Raw genomic sequence first — 20,996 nt, 5'->3', positions numbered from 1 at the left:
TTACCACCGCAACTGAATGCAAAATTTCCGTGGTTAAGTGAATTTTGCCCCATTTTACCACCTTTTTTGCCTCAGTTAAGTGAATCACTGCAGTTGATAAGTTAGTAACATGGTTGTTAAGTGAAACTGGCTTCCCCATTTGTTTGTCAGAAGGTCACAAAAGGGGATCACCTGTCCCCAGGGGGAGGCTGCAACCGTGGTAAATATGAATCAGTCACCAGGTGTCTGAATTGCGATCACGTGATCGCGGCGATGCTGCAAAGGTCATAACTGTGAAAAAGGGTCAAGCCACTTTTTCCCGGTGCCGTTGTAACTTTGAACTGTCGCTAAATGAATTGTTGTAGGTCAAGGATTACCTGTCTAGATTTCTGATGTCTTTTTATCCCCCTGCTCAGTCAGGCAGCCGTTGTGATTTTTCTAAAAGTACTCCTTTTGAGTTAGACATAAGTATATACAGTATTATGGGACGCAGTGGCTCAGTGGGTTGGGACACTGAGCTTGTCGATCTGAAGGTCGGCAGTTTGACGGGTCGAATCCCGAGTGCCGCGTAGCAGAGTGAGCGCCTGTTACTCGTCCCAGCTTCTGCCAACCTAGCAGTTCGAAAGCACGTAAAAATGCAGGTAGAAAAATAGGGACCACTCCGGTGGGAAGGTAACAGCGTTCCGTGCGCCTTTGGCATCTAGTCATGCTGGCCACATGACCACGGAGATGTCCTCGGACAAGCGCTGGCTCTTCGGCTTTGTAACGGAGATGAGCACCGGCCCCTAGAGTTGGAAATGACTAGCACGCATGTGTGGGGGAACCTTTACCTTTATATAAAGTATTATTTATGCACAAAGATATTTCCATACCCCAGCTAGCAGAGAATGAATGAATGAATGAATAAAGTGGAAGGAGGGGGAGGGGTTGGGTAAATCACGATTATACAACAGGCCTTGGATAAAAGAACAGAATGATGAATGCTTCTGCCTGCACGGAAGGAAGTGATTCAAAATACAAGGGGCCTGATGCTTTCAGCTTATATAATTGCATCAACTGTTGAACATGATCTAATTTCTTATCTTATTAAAAGACTAAGTGCAATTCTATACTTCCGTATTAAAAAAAAAGAAAAAAGATTCCACTGGGTTTAGTGGAGCTTATTCTTGAATGCAGGCAATAGCAACAGACTTATATACCACTTCACAGTGCTTTTGCAGCCCTCTCTAAGCAGTTTACAGAGTCAGCATATTTGCCCGCAACACTCTGGGTCCTCATTTTACTGACCTGGGAAGGATGGGAGGCAAAGTCAACCTTGAGCTGGTCAGGATCAAACTGCTAACTGTGGGCAGAGTTTTCTTGCAATGCTGCATTCTAACCACTGTGCCACTATGGCTCTTATATAGGAAAGGCACTTAGACTTATATAATGCTTCACAGTGCTTTACAGCCCTCTCTAAGCAGTTTACAAAGTCAGCAGTTCAGTGGTCCTCATTTTACCGACCTTGGAAGGACGGAAGGCTGAGTCAACCTTGAACCTGGACAGGATCGAACTGCCGAACTGCAGGCAGCCAGCAGTCAGCAGAAGTAGCCTGCAGTACTGCATTCTGACCACCGTGCCACCAATCCTCAACATACGACCAGAGTTTCCACTGATATGAAAGGTAGTTGTTAAAAGAGAGCCGTGTCCAATTTTAGGAACTTTTGGCCATGGTTATTAAGCAAACCACTGCAGAGGTTATGTGAGTCTTGCGATCGTGAAGCCTATCCCGTTTTCCCATCGACTTTGCTTCTTGGAAGTCAGTGGGGCAGGTTTCCAATGGCGATCACATGACCCCAGGATGCTGCAACCGTTGCAAACACCTGCCAGTTGCCAAGTGTCCGAATGTTGACTACACGGGGATGCTGCAATAGTCATAAGTGCGAGAACTGATCAAGAGCCACTTTTTTTTGGTGTCGTTGTAACTTCTGGTGATTGCTACACAGTTGTTGTAAAAGCAGTGGTGGGATTTGGCCGGTTCGTACCACTTCGGCAGAACCAGCAGCTAATTTTTTGTTGCCCGGGCCCAGAACGGACTTCCGGAAGCGGCATCTACACAGAGAACCAGTTGTTCACCTATTTGAATCCCACCACCGGTTTTAAGTCAAGGACCATCCGAAACATCACAGTTGTCCCAACACACAAAGAAGACACATCGCTACCAGCTGTTCCTGAGCCTTAAAGTTCTCCTATTGGTATCAGCAGCAAAGCTGTGCCTGGAACATACAAACGCCAAGCAGAATTAAAGCGGGGGGGGGAGGGGAGGGGGGGAATGCATGCACGCGGTTCACTTATTTTTGGTTTCAATACAGAGTGGGTGGCCATTTCCCACAAAACGCCATTCCTGATTTTCTGCCAAGGATACTTAATTTCAGCAGGCTCACTTAGAAAGGGATGTGGGGAAAAAAAATATTTTCTTCCTTGCTGATGTTGTTAAGCAAACGAGCTCTGGGGGCGGGGGAGGGGATCTGAGGCAATCCACATTAAGGCAAAGGTTTGTTCTAAATTGCCTTTTTCTTTTATTTCCTTTAAAACTCATGGACTTGAAGTGACTTCCCTCCATAGCTCTCGGGGGTTACAGGCGTTGTTATACGGTGCCTTCTGGGGGAATTTCAGTGTTTCACGTATTTTACTTCTGCATTATCTGCAAACAGGGCAAAATCTTTGCCCGTTTCAATAGTCAGGAAAAAGCGTTGGAAAAGAGCAGAGGGAGAAAGATTTTCAGAGTGAAAAAGGAACAAATTTAATACAGGTGGTCACTTAGTGACTGTTCAAAGTTACTACGGCCAGAGGAAAAAAGTGACTTATGACCGTTTTTCACACTTACGGCCCTTGCGGCATCCCCCTGGTCATGTGATCAAAATTTACATCCTTGGGCAACTGGTTCACATTTGTGACGGTCCCGGAGTCACGTGATCAACTTTTGTGAACTTCTGACAAACAATGTCAAGGGGGGAGCCCGATTAAGGACCGTGTTACTAATTGAACGACTGCCACGGTTCACTTAACAATTGTGGCAAGCAAAGTCGTGAAATGGGTCGAAACAGATGTCTCACTTAGCAACGTAAATTTTGGGCTCAGCTGTGGCCGTTAAGTCGAGGTTACCTGTAAATACCGAAGCGTATACTAAATTGGATGCCATCATCCTGCTAGGAGGTGCTAAGCAATGGCATCACTGAAGATAAAGGAAGGTATTTCAAAGGGCAATGGAGATAGTCCTTGACTTATGGCCATAATTGAGACCGTTGCTTGTGGTTAAGTGAGTTGTGTTTGATCTTACCACCTTTTGGGCCCAGTGATTAAGTTAATCACTGCAGCTTCAAGTAAATAGTGCAGTTGTTAAGCAAATTCTGCTTTCCCCATTGACTTTCCTTGCGGACGTTGACTGGGAAGGTCACAAATGGCAACCGTGTGACACGCCCCCCCCCCAGGACACTGCAACCATCATAAATACATGCCAGTTACAAAACACAGGGGCTGCCCCAAAGAGGGAGTCAACTTATTTTCCAAAGCACCCGAAGGCAGGACAAGAAGCAACGGATGGAAACTAATCAGAGAGAGAAGCAACCTGGAACTAAGGAGGAATTTCCTGACCGTTGTAACAATCAGTGGAACAATTTGCCTTCAGAAGTTGTGAACGCTCCAACACTGGACGTTTTTAAGAAGGGATTGGACAGCCAATTGTCTGAAATGGTACAAGGTTTCCTGCCTGAGCAGGGGGTTGGACTAGAAGACCTTCAAGGTCCCTTCCAACTTCTGTTGTTCTTGTTGCGGTGATGATGATGATGATGATGATGATGATGATATTTGATCACATGACTGTGGGGATACTGTGACAGTAGTAAGTGCAAAGACTAAAGGTAAAGGTAAAGGTTCCCCCGCACATGCGTGCTAGTCGTTTCCGACTCTAGGGGCCGGTGCTCATCTCCGTTTCAAAGCCGAAGAGCCAGCGCTTGTCCAAGGACGTCTCCGTGGTCATGTGGCCGGCATGACTGGACGCCAAAGGCGCACGGAACGCTGTTACCTTCCCACTGGAGTGGTCCCTATTTTTCTACTTGCATTTTTACATGCTTTCGAACTGCTAGGTTGGCAGAAGCTGGGACGAGTAGCAGGCGCTCACTCTGCTACGCGGCACTCGGGATTCGACCCGCCAAACTGCCGACCTTCTGATCGACAAGCTCAGTGTCTTAACCCACTGAGCCACCGCGTCCCTATGTGCAAAGACTGGTTGAAGGTAAAAAAATTTTTAGCGTCATCGTAACTTTGAATGATTCCTAAAGAAATGGTGTTAATCCGTGGACTCTCTGTATTTCCAGACCAAATGAAGCTTTCCACTGCAAATCAGGAGGGAGGGAAGGAAGCAGGCAAGCAGGCAGTCAAAGGAGTGGGTAAAACGGTATGCTTTTCCATAGCTTCCTTGGCAATCCCAAAGGTGCTTTTCCAAAAGGCAACTGGACTTTCTTTTTCCCCCCCTTAAAATGTTTCGCTTCTCATCCAAGAAGCTTCTCCAATTCAGAAGCGAAACATTTTCGAGGAAAAAAACGCCGGGAAAGTCCAAGTTGCCTTTCGGAAAAGCATCGTTGCGACAGCCATGACCTGGATGACTGAGAATCTCCGGAGACAGCTTTCCCGGCTGTGTTCGTGAGCAGTGCCAATTCCCCCCCCCCAATTAAACCCTGATTTGTTCCTTGAATTAAAATCACAGGACTATATTAACCTTGCTAATATCTAAGGCTGAGCAAGGAACTCGGCAAAGGTGCTTTGGAAAAGCAGAAATGACGTGTCTCTCCCTGTCTCTCGCTCAGTCCCCAGATGTCTGCCTAGACAGCCCCTCCCCCCCAGCCGAGGGAAGGGCATGCAGATGTGCAAACAGATGGGGACACCTGGGGACAGCGCTCAAAGTAGCCGCGCCACCCTGGCCAAGAACGTGTCTTGCTTTAATAGGTTGAAGAGAAATGCTTTGTCAGCGCAAACATGCTTTTGCAGAGCGCCTCTTTCGAATGCTTTGCATAGCCTATACACCAGTGATGGCAAACCTTTTAGAGACCGAGTGCCCAAACTGCAGCCCAAAACCCACTTATGTATCATTGGGTGCCGGGTGGGCATGACCCATTAGCTGGGTGTGGCCAATTAGCTGGGCGTGGCCCATTGGGTGGGTGTGGCTGCAGTGGTAACGGCAGACTGGGTGGGACTAAAACGTTCAATCAATCAATTCCAACTTTGCCAGATCTTTTTTTTTTCCCCGCGAGAAGTTGAAATTAATTGATTGATTGAACCTTTTTTTTTTTTGCACACGGCAGCGGAGGCCTAAAGAGGAAAGGTTTTATAAAACCCACCTGAAGACCTAGGACTGGGGCGACGGTGCGCGTGCCCACAGAGAGGGCTCTGTGTGCCGCCTGTGGCACGCGTGCCATAGGTTCGCCACCACGGGCCTCTACCTAATGCTTTCCCCCAGAGTACTGTTTTCCTGAAACATATTTTAACTAATTCCATTCTAAACTGTTTTTAACTGCATTTTAGCGTAACGTGTGTTTGGAACTCTGCACCTTGATAGGGCCCACGGGCTAATCAATAAAGACGATTATTATGATGAAACAGGGAAACTGGCTTTAGTACAGTGGTGCTACTAGAAGGCTAAAAGAAAAGAATGGAAATGATCGTGAGCATCTTTCTGGGGAAAAAATGGTGGTTTTTTTGTTTTGTCTTGCTTTTTTTTATATAAGTCAAAGGGCCTTTCCGAAAGGTAAGGCAGGAAGAGAAAATTGGCAAAAATGTTCTCTTTGCTCGGAAGGTGAGAAAGTGTGGGAAAGAGGTTCCCAGAGGGAATAAATAACTCAATGAAATGAATTGCTGGTCAATTTGGATCTGAAAACAGGAAGTTCCTTCCTTGTGTAAGGTGGAGTTTGTTGACGAGGTTCACAGTTACAATTAGTTTAGATGGTTTTAAAAGGGAATTAGGCTGAAGCCACGAAAGAGAGCCGTGTAGTGTGGACAGCTAATAGCTGAGTGGAAAGCAAGATTCAGTGGTAGCCAACAAATTTTAGTTGCTGAGGGGCAGATAGACAATGGTCATAGCTGCAAAATGTTTTGTTGGTCTCTTGTGATCTCTTGTGAGCATCTGGAGAAACTGTGCCAGGAATCAAGCTACAAGTACGCGTCGGCTTTGACGACCGCAGTTGAGCCCCACATTTTTGTTGCTGAGCGGGACATTTTAGGACCTTTCTTGCCACAGTTGTTAAGATCTCTGCAGTCTCACATCTAAATATTTTTCCAACGTTCTTTTTAATGTCATCTTAACCTGGATCCAGTTAAAGGTTAATTGGGATAAATCTCACGAAACCCATGGAACTTACCTTTAGTTGCAAAAAGATTGTTCGGTTGAAGTGGAATATGCCTTCAAAATAAACTTTCGATGTAAAAGATGTAAAAAGATCTTTTAAAAAAGAAAAAGATAAAACACTCCTTTCCTCCAAAAAAAAATCTAATTTTTTTCTTTGTTGACTCCAGATTCTTGTTTTTCAAAGTTTGCAGTCGTTCAGCTTTACTTTGATGTGAGGCTGTGCAAGCAAGGTCAGTTTGACACATGGGTCAAGGGTATGTCTTGCTTTAAAAACCTGGCGGTCTCTTTCAAAGGTTTTTTTGTGGACTAACCTGTTGCTCTGATGGCCAGTGACTCAGAAGAAAGGTAAAAAAACAAAACAAAAAAAGAGATGCTGTGAGATTGCTTTGTTTTTTTCCAAAATTCCTTTGGACCCAGTTTCACGTCAGCAGTTGTAAAGGTGGCTGAAGATCTTCTCTAGATGTTCTGCATCTTCCAAGGTAGTGGCTGACAGACGGTAGATTTCATTTGGCGACTGTTCAAAGTTACAAAGGCTTCAAAAAATGTGACTTAGGACCGTTTTCACAGTTATAACCGTTGCAGCAGCCCCATGATCAAAATTCAGATGCGTAGAGACTGGTTCATATTTATGATGGTTGCAGTGCCCAGTGTGTGTGTGTGGGGGGGGTCACGTGATCACCTCTTGTGACCTTCTGACAAGCAAAGCCAATGGAGAAGCCAGATTCACTTAACCACCAGGTTGCTAACTTAACAACTGCAGTGATTCAGTTAACAATAGTGGCAAGAAAGGTTGCAAAATGGGGCAAAACTCAGATACAAATATCTCTCTTAACAGCTGAAACTTTGGGCTCAGTCGTGGTCACAAGTCAAGGTCTACCTATATAAGTCTACTCATATGTAATATTTTTCAAGTAATAGGTACTCAAAGGAACCAAATAGACCTGGCACTTTCTGTCCATGGAGATTAAAAAAAAAGGTGACATTGTGATTGTAACCGCCCAATGTAAGAAAAGCAAACTTTTTTTTCAGAGGGGGGCTTCCCTCATGCAATCACAGTCCCCATCTTTTCATGACAAGGGTGCAGCAAGTGAAAACGTGAGCAAATGTCTATGGAGGTTCTCAGTCATCCAGGTCATGTTTCTCCCAAAGGTGCTTTTTCAGGAGGCAACTGGACATCCTTGTTTTTCTTTGAAGAGTTTTCGCTTCTCCTCCAAGAAGCGAAAAGAAACAAGGACGTCCAGTTGCCTCCTGAAAAAGCACTTTTGGGATATTTCCTGAGCAAGGGAAATAAAATTGCAATCGTTTATTTCCAAAATGGCAGGGAGATCTGCACCATAGCAGCACCACTAAGGTGTGCATTAAGCAGGCATTCAATCCAACAAGTGAAGTCATTGTCAGAAAGGGCTCATTCACTTAAAATTGTTATGGGCTAGGGGAACGCAACACAGCATGATATACAAAGAAAGCCACCATGTTATACGTGACTGCAAAAGGTCTAGTACAGGGGTCTTCAAACATGGCCGTTTTATGACTTGTGGACTTCAACTCCTGGAATTCCTCAGCCAGACGCACTGGCTGAGGAATTCTGGGAGTTGAAGTCCACAAGTCATAAAAGGGCCAAGTTTGAAGACCACTGGTTTAATACAACCTTTTATTTGGCTGTCTCGAACGTGGTGTCTTTGAGACATGTTGAAGTAAGAATTCCAGAGGTTTGAAAATAAGAGTCTAGGCAACATTTCTTTGTCTTTCCAAATTTGATTTATTATGTTGAGAAGAGTACAAAACAGAAATTGATGTGGCAGTATGACTTTTCCCATTATTTCCACATTAAATCCTGCTGCTAAAATGTTTTTAATTTTTCAGATCTGGCTGTTAGATAATGCTTCACTAATAATGCAACACTGGAAGCAAAATCTGTAATCCTGAACACCATGTTCATCATATAAATCCCACTGCTTGAGAAGAGTAGCTAATTTATTCATATCTCAACCAAGAACAATACAAGCAATTGTTTTGTTTATGATTACACAATGGAATTGCCCAATAATGAAAGAACTGCATATATGTAATTTAGGACCTGTTTTTCCAACATAATCATTTTTTTAAAAAAAACAAAACATTAAATGTAAATATAATTATTGTGGGTTCTGTCCAGCACAGTCACATTTACAATAAGAAAAAAAAATGGTACCTGAACTTGAATTATTTCAACTGGCTGTAAGAGGCCTATTTTAAGTATAAAATATGGTGAATCTAATCATTTGATTACTGTAATCATTATTCATCTACATTTTTGTTAAAAATTAGGCGGAAAGTAAATCTTGATAATAAATGATTAACAAGAGTAAACAAATGTTGTCCCTGACAACAGAATCTCAAGCTGCAGCTACTGTAAATATTGGATGATGCACAGTTCCCCCTGTTCTTTCAGTGAACTAAAAAAAAAATTTTTTCTTCCCCCAATATTTTACTGCTTTTAACAGTTCACTTTTAAAAAACTTTTTAAAAAGTTTGCTACGAAATTAGTTGAAACTGTGAAAGCACAATGTGTATTTGTGTTAAGGCAAGATGTCAAGTTTCCCCTTCCCATTATAAGGGGCATAATAAGCCTTAAAAATCTTATAAAAGCACAGGATAGCTTATAATGTCTTTTGTGCAAAAGAGGTAACTTAGGAATAAGAAAGGAACGAGTAAGGAAGATGCTGGAGAGAAGATAAATCCAGCCTTGGGACTAGGACAAGTTTGCATGTGTTTCTGAAAACGATAAATAAAAAGTAGATAGAATTCCAGATTTGCCTGCTGCTGATAAAGTTACATTTATCAGGAAAGATATGTTTTGGATTATTACCCTAGCTCAGACATGTCAAACACAAGGCCCGGGGGCCGGATCCGGCCCGCGAAGTAGTTTCATGTGGCCCGCGAAGCCATCCTGGAAACAGTGAGGGAACGGCCCCCACTGCCTTGGCCCTGGCCCAGAGACCCTCCTCCTGCCAGAGACCCTCAGATCTGTCCCACTCCTGCCCAGGCTCCCATAGGCACCCTTGATGCGAACGATGTAGAGCTGGCCACACCCACCCAGTAGGCCATATGCACTCTAGCCACGCCCACCCAGTAGGCCACGCCCACCCAGGCCACACCCACCCGGCCCCCTGAGGGCAACCGCAATGCTAATGCAGCCCTCAATGAAATTGAGTTTGACACCCCTGCCCTAGCTGAATTTCCAAAGTGTAATTTATAGAGAAGTTTTAAAAATGATTTTTAAAATGGATAAAGAATAAAAATCAGGAGAAAAAAATCCATTTTGGAAGAAATATAGAACAAGAGGAAATCCTAGCGTGGCTTATGTAAAACTTGGGTCTTCCTCCACATTTTGCATTATGGTCTTGCTGACCGTCCCTCACTTCAGCCTTCAAAACTAAGACATTGGCCCCCAAAGAGTTACTTTGACTCCTGAGCTAAAACACAAGAGTGTTGCAGAAACAATGCAGAAATTCGGTTTAAAAAAGTTAAGCAAACAGAACTGGGATATCAATTCATCAAATACTTGAAGTAAGTTCATAGAACATCCTGTCCTGCTTGGCACGGGGTGGGTTGGGCGTATAAAAATGCATCTGCCTGAATGAGTTCCAGTTTGTGCCAGGCGGAAGGGATTCCATGAATGGCGTGCTAGGGTTGAGAAAAAAAAACCTTTTCTGGTCATAACCCATTTAATTTTAGATGGGAAAGACAATCTCATGACCGCCTCAACTGGTAACAGGTGGCTTCTAGATCCTCAGAGGGCAGAAAATGAAAATGTCTCATGTCTCATGGCAGATCCGGCACAGGCTTTAGGTAGCAAACCTGGAAACTCTTCAATCTTTTCTGTGGAAGCTCATTGTTTGACAGATGTTTAGTGTTTTCTCCACTTCCCTCAGATTAAAGATTCTTTGGGAAGACAATCAATTCTCTCTTCTGGTGAAAATTTACACCAAGACTACTAAAATTTAAAGCAGGAGTACAACAAGCCTCTCTTCCATACAAACTTACAGCCATTATAACCAACCATATTAAGGACCCATCACCCGGTTGAGCACGGAAAAAGCCTGAGCTATTGATACGATCATGACTAAATAGCCTGAATACTTACGGTTTGTTTTAACTGCTTATCCCAAAGATGTTTTGCCAAAAGGCAACTGGACTTTCTTGGTTTCTTCCTTAAAAATGTTTCGCTTCTCATCCAAGAAGCTTCTTCAGTTTTGAACTGAACTGAATAAACTCTACGCTATTCAGGCTATTTAGTCATGATCATATCAATAGCTCAAGCTTTTTCCATAGTCAACTGGGTGATGGGGCCTTAACACGGTTATATGGTTGGTTATACTGGCTGTACGTTTGTATGGAGGAGAGGCTTGTTGTACTAGAATGTGGGTAGTCTTGGTGTAAATTTCCATCAGAAGACAGAATTGATTATTCTTCCAAAGAATCTTTAATCAGAAGGAAGTGGAGAAAGCACTAAACATCTGTCAAACAATGAGCTTCCACAGAAAAGATTGAAGAGTTTCCAGGTTTGGTACCTAAAGCCTGTGCCGGTTCTGCCCTACTCAACCCATTAGGCATTCATGTGGACTCACCGAATTGGATTTCAGGGGTCTGTTCTACTGCAGGAAATGTTTCTTAACAGATGAAATGCTTGCAAACATTTCAACTTACCACCAATCCGATCAAAAGCATCAGGGATGCCAATAACCAGTACTGCAAATCTCTCAGCAATTTTAAATTAGCACCCAGGTGGAGTCCTTGGTGCTCTATGAACTTGGCTGTTTTCTTGTAGATATTTCATGAACCCAACTAGGTAATATCATCATTGCTAGAAGGGACTTGCCTAGATGGGTAAAGAAACCTCTTAAAGATAACCACCAAGCTCAGAGAGCACGAAATTTTCCACAGTTTAACCCTGAGCTATACATAATCCCTTCTATTGGCATGAACAACTGTTTTCTGACTTCTAAGAGAAATGTTTGAATGACCAGTTTCAAACTGAAGAGCTTTGCTAAGGCCAAGTCAGTCCCCTCCATAAGTGCAACAACCCACTGGCTTTGGCTACTGTGTCTGTACAACGTACCCACATTCTTCTTGTTACAGTACTGTAGTTGCTAATCCTTCATACGATAGACGATGACCTTAAGGAGAAACCTCATGTGATGGAATGAAGGAGAAACGTCCTAGCACTGAGAACAATTAACCAGTGGAACGGCTTTGCCTTCAGAAGTTGTGGGTGCTCCATCACTGGAGGTTTTGAAGAAGAGACTGAGTTATCATTTGTCTAAAATGGTGTAGGGTCTCCTGCATGAGCAGTTGGTTGGACTAGAAGACCTCTAAGTTCCCTCCCAGCTCTGTTCTGATTGAGAATTGAACTGATTGAGAATTCCATCTTCAGCTGGCTGTCCAGAGCCCTTCCGTGTTACCCTTACCCTGGACACCCTGTCCTAGTACAAACTTCACCAAAGTCAATATACACGGACAAAGAGAAACTCTGCAGGGCTGTTTATCTTAGTAGCATGTGCGCGGGGACGGAACGCCCATCCCCCTCTGTAGCAGCTTACAAAACAAAACTTCCTGCTGGCCACACGGGCGAGAGTACGCTGAGGCTGGCGGTGGGCCAACGGAGCGTGTTCATTTCTGCAATGTAGAATGGAGAGTGATGACTCAGAGGGCCTTTTAAGCATCAACTGTTTATCTGAGCCACTCCCGAAGTTACTATATGTAGGTGAGCTCTGCCCAGGACTACGAGGAGTAGTCACAGAGTAATTGTTAAGAATCTGAAATGTGTAAACAGCTTCAGAGCATCTGGTGGATTTCTCTTTCATGAACATTTGGCACATGCCGGACTTTCAATGCACAGTCATTGTGTGCCCTTTGTGCGCAGGCAAACAACATGTGGTGCTCTTCGGGAAATGGCCCACAATAAACAGAGTTTGTGTTGACAGAGAGAGGCAGCGGGATTAGGATTTCATTCGGGTTTGTTCATTTTAACTGTTCTAAATTAGCAACTTTATCTTTGGTTCATTGATCTAGGAAGGAAATCCTGTGGTTTACGTTTCAGGTATCCATAAAGTTTCCCTCGTGTTTATCCGACACCTACAATCCCATGACAAAGGGCTGCTATCAAATATAAGGAAGGAGGGGGTCAAACAAACGTATCTAACATAACAGGGAGAAAACTAAATGAGAAACCTGGCCCCTTTGATTCTTACTTCAGGGGAAAGGGTTTGTTTTTTTTAATTGCTCATTCTCATAGTTTTGTCTTTTAATACAATGTTTTTGGGATTGGTCTTCTAGGACAAGTTTTCTCTCTATTCCTTTCATCTTATTTCCCATTTGGTTGCATCCATGCTTGTTCCATATGACATTGACACAAAGTTGGAACATTCCCATGATTTCTCTGGTTTTCCTAAATAGACACCTTATCCTTTCTGGTCTGTTATTTTCTATTTGTCTTCACTCGGAATTCAGATATAACTCTTTATCTCTTTTCAGCTGTTGCTGGATTAAGTTCTTTAATTTTCCCTGGATCATCCTGGCTTTTGCCGGTTTCTTTTTGCCTCTTAGCTATTTTCATGGCCTTGTTTGATGCCCTGTGTTGTTGTTGCCTTCCGGCTCCGTTGTACTGTATATTTGCTGGCTTCCAGTTTTATACTTTGGATAGGGCCAAAAGACTAAATCAATACATATTCTATTCTGTTCTGTTCTAGTCTGGTTCTTCCCCTTTTACAATCATTTAACGTCTTCCCACAATTCCTTGGGCTGCTGTCCACTAGGTACAGGACTTTATTTCTCAATTTTGCATACTTCTGGGAACGGATTCTAGGTTGCACCTAATTGGGATTGAGTCTTTTTGAGGCTTTTTCAGTCTATTTCTGTGATTAAGAACCAACGGACTGAATCGGTCTTTGACAGCTGTGCAATTCAGCCTAGAGTTTTTCCATTGTTGCTACAGAAGGTGAAATTTATACAGCTGTAGGACCATCTTTTTGTGTAGCTGACAGGGTGTCAACACAGCTTACTTTCTATACAGAAGTCTATTGATCATTGTCCTGCACCACTGGGGGTTCCTAGTTCAAATTTTCTAATGTTTTCCATAGAGGGCTCTCCAACTTTTGCATTAAAATTGCCAATTATGAGAACACCTCTTCTTAGTGTTTAATCTATTACTCACTGTAACTTTCCATGGACTTCTTCAGCAACCATTGTTGGTGAATACACCTGTACGCTCATGAAACGGAATGGCTGCCTTTGGATATTGATGGGAATTATTATGTCACTGACTGAGTATATCTTATTCTAGTGCAATAGTATGTTTGGGGATGCTAATTGTGACTCCATTTTTTTCTGTTTCATTTCCAGAATACAAGTGTGAATTCATTGGATTGGGAATGTGCTATTCCTGTTTTGTTTACTTCTAGAGCTGACTGTCCTGATCGGTGTCCTATAAAAACACTGCAGTACAGATACTTGTTTAACAACCACAATTGGGACCAGCAACTTGATCGTTAAGTGAAGCGGTGGCTAAGTGAAATGGCAACTGCTTATCATCTGAATTCAGCTTTCCTGTTTCACAGAACAGAGAAGATCACAAATGGGAAGCTGGGTTGCAAATTACTTTTTCATCGCTGCATCACTGCAGTCACTAAACCACGGCCACTTGTATATATGTCAATAGAGGCCATTTTATTTAAGTTTTATTCTAATTGTATGAGGAGCAAGGCCAGGTAGATTCTTTCACTTCTCTTGCTATTGTCTATGATTTCCAGAACATGGATTTAGGCACTCAAATTGGTCTATAATTATTGGAGGTGGCTTCACTTTCAATGGAAGTTATTCCATGCCCAGAAAAACACAGTTTTACATTAGATCACCACTTTTGTTACAGAGATGGAGAAAATTGGAATTTGCATGAAGCTGTTCTTTCCACGCGTGTCCTAAATCCTGTTCATTTTGGCAGCTCCTGTTTGGAAAAAAGGAAAACCTGTTCCAATACTTGCCTTAATTACATAAAGTGTACCAATAAGAAATGGATGGATATTTGTACAAGTCCATTGGTTGAATCCTACTTACATATTCCAAATTACAGAATAGCTCAGCGAATGTACAGACTGTGTAAACCCTGGGTTTGTAAACAGGAAATGCTAATCAAGCAGTTATTTTCCTATAGGTAAAAAACGCTTTGTCATGACGACTGTCAAAACAAGTCAAGGGACTAAAAAAGAAAGAGCAAGTAAACAAATGTTTCCTGGGAATGTTTTTTTCCACACTGCCTTCAGCAAAAATTCTGAGTTCAAGAACCTGAATACAGTAAACCCTAATCACCTTGTGGTAACAAGAGAAGATAAAGTAAAACCAACATTATCCTTAAAAAGGGGGGGTTTCCAGGAACTGTCAGGATGCTGTGCTAATTTAGTAGCAAATGCACTGTACATTTTCAGAGTGTTGCTAATATTGAATCGTTTGGAGCCCATCCATTCCACTTTGCCAGTGCAACCACATTACAACTGCAGCCGTTATCACTGCAATGTTGTAATAACTTTGGGTGATCTGCTTCTGCAACAGATGACATATTAAATGCATCCGGAGACAAAAAAAATAACTCTCTGAGATGTATTTGAGACATTTTAAACGAAACGTTAAAATAAGAAATTGAAAATGGTTACAATTGAATTATGGGAAGTTACGACAATTGTGTGAATGATTTTGCAACGTCTAAACAATTCAGGAATGTACATCTTTCGTATTGGGCCAAAGAAAGTAGGCTGATTGGGAAATGCAAAATAAAAAGGGTATGCAAGTGGCAAAACAGCATTCCTCTGCTCTCAAATAGTACACCACATCCTTGGTGTTTCATTCACGGATGACTGTGGACCTTTAAAAAAAACTTTGATTGCAATCTTACACGATTTTTTTTAATGGGGCAAATCTCGCTGAATTTAATAGAGCTTCCTTCTAAGCATGCTTAAAATACTGGTACAATCTATACTACGTAGAGACACAGCAAGTATGGACTAGAATTGGAATTTAGATAATGTTAAGGTCTCTCATCACTTAACTGTCAAAAGAGTGACCTCTGGATAAGACTATGCTCCCTCAAGAAGCAGGGTTTATGTTGCTGCAGGAAGTCCTTCAATGCCGCTGTTAGAAAGCTACGTAATAGAAGCAAACTGTCCTTCTGCAAAAAAGGACAATATGGAAGAGTCTTTAGCTGAATCTCCTGTATCATTCCCCCCCCCCCGTTCTGCTCAAAGAGTGGCACAAAGATAGAATAAACAGCACACGTAGGCTTATTAGTTCAAATAAAAATAAATAACTAAAGCCAGGAAAGGGACCGTGGCTGAAATTCCCTTAAGAATCCGAGAAGTATCTTGCGATAAGCTCCTTTGGGCGTTAACGTTTTCCTGCCATCTGCAGAGATGCATCGGCTTTTTGGAACGTCACTTTCACTTGCGTGGAAGGAGAGCATCACCCACACCCCTGCCCTTTCACTCTCCGAAGCACAAGATCCGTGTTCAAAGCTGGACTATGAGGGGAGACCTGTCATGTGGATGTCAGGCAGCCATGCGTAATACTGGATGCTTAAAGAGCTAAGCCAGATCCAAGCTGCATAAACTCCTCTAAATCATTAGGCAAATCCTGCAGTGCGTTGAATGTAAGCTGAAGAGGAGAGTCAAAAATGGTGCGATCCCAACCAACATTTCCCCATCAATTCAAATGAAAATGACTGTCGGAAGGTGAACACAGAGCAGCTGCACAATCTCTAAAGAGGAGGCATTCTCTTTGGCACAATGCAATGCCTTCTCTTCGATGGTCTCAGAACTATGAAGGCATTCCATTTCGGGGGGGGGGGGAAATTGTAAATTCTTTCATTGCATCGCCCATTTTATGCTAGTAGACTTTTACAGTCGATAACCACACATAATTCCCTGGTCATCTTGCTAATGTTTACAATTTTTCCCCCTTACGTACATGTGACCCTGTTCTTTTAAGCAGAGCCAGATTTTACTATCTGTAAAATGATAGTTGTTTCACTAATAGGGCTAATTTGTTTTACAATTAGTGCTTATCTGTATGCAATTTGTTTATACTATTAAGCTACACTGTGTACTGAATGGAAAGGAAGAATGGCGAAGAAGGAAGGAAAGCAAAGAAAGCCAGAAAACAAGAAAGCAAGAAGGGAGGAAGGAAGGAAAGAAAGAAAAAGGAGGGAGGGAGGGAGGGAAGGAAGGAAGGAAAGAAAGAAAGAGAGGGAGGAGAGGGAGGGAGGAAAAGGAAAGAAAGAAAAAAGAGAAGAAAAAGAAAAAAGAGAGGAAGAAAGAGAAAAAGAAAGAAAAAGAAAGAAAGAAAGAAAGAAAGAAAAAGAAAGAGAAAGAAAGAAAGAAAGAAAGAAAGAAAGAAAGAAAGAAAGAAAGAAAGAAAGAAAGAAAGAAAGAAAGAAAGAAAGAAAGAAAGCCATTTCTGGAATGTGGAATAAGCGAGGGAAAAGACTTTTTGTCACCTTTTTTCACCAAAGTACAAACTATAGCACAGGAAATGAACAATGAAAATACAGTGAGTAAAACCATCCAAGAAAATGTTCTAAAAGGTAACTATAAATTTTCCACAAGCAGATAGATATAATCATTATGTAATCACTAGATACACATAAACAATGTAAAACAGACATAAACAACAACAAACAGGCAGTAATAGAAAAAAAAATCTCTATTTCACTAATGAACCATTGAGTGTATATTCCTGGTGAAATAAACAGCATCATGTCCTGTAAATGAAATTAATCTCAGGTCCAACATATAGTGAGGAATATCTCAAATATTACAAAAATGTGATTAATCTTTGCTTTTCCGATAATACATAGCCTTGAGTTACACTGATGTGAACAAACAAAATTCCTTCCCGTGAGATGCCCAAGTTCTAACAACATTTCTGTCTTTCATCAGAAGAGAATTAATTGGATACTTGCATTCCTCTGATGCTTTACGTATGCCTCAAAATGATTATTATTCAACAGGTTTGTTTTTGCAATGTTCTGTCCTTAACTGCTAGTAGTCATGTAGGTTTTAAACAATTGTATTTTCATTATTTGCTCCTCTTTGCTGTGTCACCAAGTTTATGCTCATATTTAAGGGAATACTCCTCTTTGTACTAGGTTTTTCCCCCCAGATATCATCTTATAGAAGTAGTCTGGTCAACAATTTCTACTCTGACTTTTATCACCCATATTGTTCTTTTTCAGGTATCATAGATGTAAAAGCAGCTTTGGTGGTCACAATATCTGTCTCGAGGGGAAACACTAAGCATTCCTTGTTTACTGAACAGATTTGCAGCCCTCCAGTTACCAACAGTCTCTTATGTCTCTGATTGTTTCAGTTTTTAAAGAGAAGCTTTTAAAATAAATCCTCAAAATCAGAAACGCAACCACTGCAACTTCCTCAGGTATAATGACCTCAGTTTACTAGAGTTCAGTGTGATGGGTGAACTTTCCACTCTATTTGCATCTCCAATTTAACATTATGCAAATGTACCGAAGTAACAAGGCAATGGATAATGCATTCTCCAACTTAATGGGACAATCAGGAATAATATCCCTTTCCCAAATGGTCTGTTAAATTAGGGTTTTGCTGTACAATATTACCCAAAATAAATTATTTTATTTCCATCACATTTTTCTACTCAGCAAGAGCATTCAAGGCAACTACCAAAGGGTTAAAAATGGAATAAGACTATAAAGTTAAAAAATAAGGATTAAAATGAAAAAACAACAACAAAGGTATAAAATCACACAGTAGAGGGGAAAAAAATATCTGTAGGAGAGAGTGGAGACCAACCACAATTTTGGAGAATGGCTTAGAAACAGGCAGCTCAGTTCCCATGCAAGGATGTTTGGCCTCGGACACCAGGACATTTCCAAAGGGGCTATCCTGCACGTCTGAATAAGTGGACAGTCTTGTAATGGTAGGCCTTCAGTCATTATTGGTTGGCCAGGGCCTAAAAGCTTTCTCAACAAAAGGGCCATATGACCCCCTAAGGGTTCTAGGAGATTTGAAGGGGGCCGCTGGTGAAAACCATGTAACAGAAGGCCATAGCACATGTGGACTACCAAAGAGCAAAGTATGTTATATTTTTGATGACCGTATTTTCTTGGAAAAATTAAAGGACAAATCCGAAAAAGAGGCAAATCTGAAAGGGGTTTTATAAGGATTAAAAAACTGTTTAGATTTATAACTTTTCTTTACAAAGAAAAAATCCAAGAGCAAAATCTATAAAAAAATTTACAGTGCATATTCTAATAAAATATCTAAAGTCCTAAAAATGTGAGTTTATTTTTAAAAAATTCAATTTCCATAATTTTCACATGAATGTGGAAGGCTGTGCCTCACGGGCATTGTGCCATTTTTGAGGTACAATTTAAATGACCAAAATAAAGGACAAAAGTGACTTTTTGAAAAATAAAGGACAGTTTTCTGAAATAAAGGACTGTCTCCTACAGGAGGAACGGTCCAGATAATAATATAACAAATGCAGTCTTGCTGAAGCCATAAAATGTACCAGTTACTCTCCCAGGGTTATATCCTGTAATGGGGCTGGACAAGGAAGAGGAGAAAAAGAAGGCTGGAAGGAGGCCAGGGCAAAATCAGATTGAGAAACTTTTATTGCATTTATATGCCTCCAATCTCACAGTAAATCAACTCTGGTGGCTTACAATAACCATAAAAACAATATAGACAATTAGAAAGTTAAAAATATTAAAACATTAAAGTGAACAGCAAACGAGATAAAAAGGACCAATGCATAAGTAAATGGGGTGGAAGTGGAAACTTCATCTAGGATGGCTTAACCACGAGACCCTCCTGGTAAGTTGCTTTGCATCAGCATGCAAAGGCTTGGCTGCTGCAGGATCCTGGGCCACTTCTTAAACTTTCAGCCCTGGGAATCTCCAAAGGTTCCCCCATCCAAGGTCTAACCAGGGATAACCCAGCTTAGCTTCCAAGCTAGGACAGCCACCAAATTTGATTGACCCATGTTTGGCCTGAAGGGTAGGCCCGTTCCACTGCAATCAGTCCCTCTGTGTGCTGTGAACTCCACTGCATTCGCTTGTGTGTGTGTGTGTGTGTGTTGTGTATTGAGCCTTACCTAATTTGTGTGTGTGTGTAGTGTATATTGAGCCCCACTTAATTCGTGTGCATGGTGTGTACTGGGCCCCACTTCGTGTAGGGTGTGTATTGAGCCCTGTGGTATTGAGCCCTACTTAATTTGTATATGTGATGTATATTGAGCCCCACTTAATTTGTGTATGTACGTGGTGTATATTGAGCCCCTCTTCATTTGTGTGTGCGTGTGCGTGTATGTGGTGTGTACTGAGCCCCACTTCATTCGTGTATGGTGTGTATTGAGCCCTACTTAATTTGTGCATGTTTGTGTATATTAAGCCCCACTTGTGTGGTGTGTCCTGAACCCCTTAACTTGTCTGTGTGTGTGTGTGTGTGGTATTGAGCCCCACTTAATTTTTGTATGTGGTGTATGTTGAGCCCCACTTAGTGTGTGTGGTGTGTACAGAGCCCCTCTTCCTGTGTGTGTGTGTGTGTGTGTGTGTGTAAAAGAGAGCAAGCCCCACTTCATTTGTATGCGGCAGTCCATTCCTTTACAAACAGTATGTGTGAGCCCCACAGTGGCGTAGCGTGGGGGGTGCAGGGGGGGCGGGCCGCACCGGGCGCAACTTCTGGGGGGGGGCGCGCTCGCACTGAGCTGCTCAGGGAGCCCCAAGGGCTGCACAGAGTCGGCTTGGCTCCGCTCTCGAGCTGCTCTTTCTTGCAAAGCGAAACGAGTCTGGCAGGTGAGATGGGCGGCCACATAAACTGAATAAAATAAATAGAAGCGCCCAACTCTCCGCCCAGGCTCAGGCCAACCGCAAGCGCCCCGCAGGCGCCCCGGCAGGCTTGGCCGAGCGAAGACGGACCCGCCGGCCGGCTGGCCTAGCTTCGTGCGCATGCGTGGCTTTATTTAGCGGGGCTCACGTGCGAGCTTGAATGCAGCGGCTCTTGCAGGTCGGAGCCCCGCCCAGCCGCCCTCGAGAGGGACCCGGAAGCATCCCGCATGCGCGCGACTCTTCTTGGAAAGTCTACGCCGCTGCGGGGCGCGTCTTTTCGGCGGTGCCATGACGTCACCGGGTTAGGGGGCGCAAATTGCCCCGGGTGCTGACAACCCACGCTACGCCACTGGAGCCCCGCTCCATTTCTCTGCAGTTTGTGTACCCCGATGTGCTGCAAACTGTTTTTTATCCCGTGTGTGTGTTTGTGTGTGTGTGTGTGTTTTCTCCTAGTCCAAGACCCCAGGGCTTCTGAAGGGGCGAGGAGAGTAGTCAAGGTGATGGGCACCATTTTGACTTTTTTGACCGGACACCTCTGAGGCGCAGATCCTTGTCCAAGACCCACCCGGCTCGTCTCTGCCTAAGAACAGCCTCCCAAGGACCACCAAGCCCATCTGCGCCTCTTTCAAGCTTTTATGAACCCCCCCTCCCAGTCGCCCCATTTCCTCCTTTTATTTCAGGGTTAACACATGGAAAGGGAGGGAGGTAATTGAGAAGCGCGTCTTTAGCCCCCCCTCAGAGCGTCGC

At 42.8% G+C, this 20,996-nt stretch overlaps 1 long non-coding RNA gene across 1 annotated transcript; it reads left to right on the top strand.

The window, feature by feature from the left end:
* The first annotated feature begins 3,994 nt into the window (after positions 1-3,994).
* On the top strand, positions 3,995-18,680 carry LOC308673288. Its single transcript, XR_014027619.1, has 3 exons — positions 3,995-4,252; positions 4,335-4,414; positions 13,742-18,680. It is a non-coding gene; the product is annotated as an uncharacterized lncRNA (long non-coding RNA).
* The last annotated feature ends 2,316 nt before the right edge of the window (positions 18,681-20,996 follow it).

The sequence above is a fragment of the Vipera berus genome, assembly GCF_964194415.1.
Source record: "Vipera berus genome assembly, chromosome: 11".
Classification (NCBI taxonomy): domain Eukaryota; kingdom Metazoa; phylum Chordata; class Lepidosauria; order Squamata; family Viperidae; genus Vipera; species Vipera berus.
Note: the sequence above shows the minus strand (reverse complement) of the source record. Positions and strands in the feature narration are given on the sequence as shown.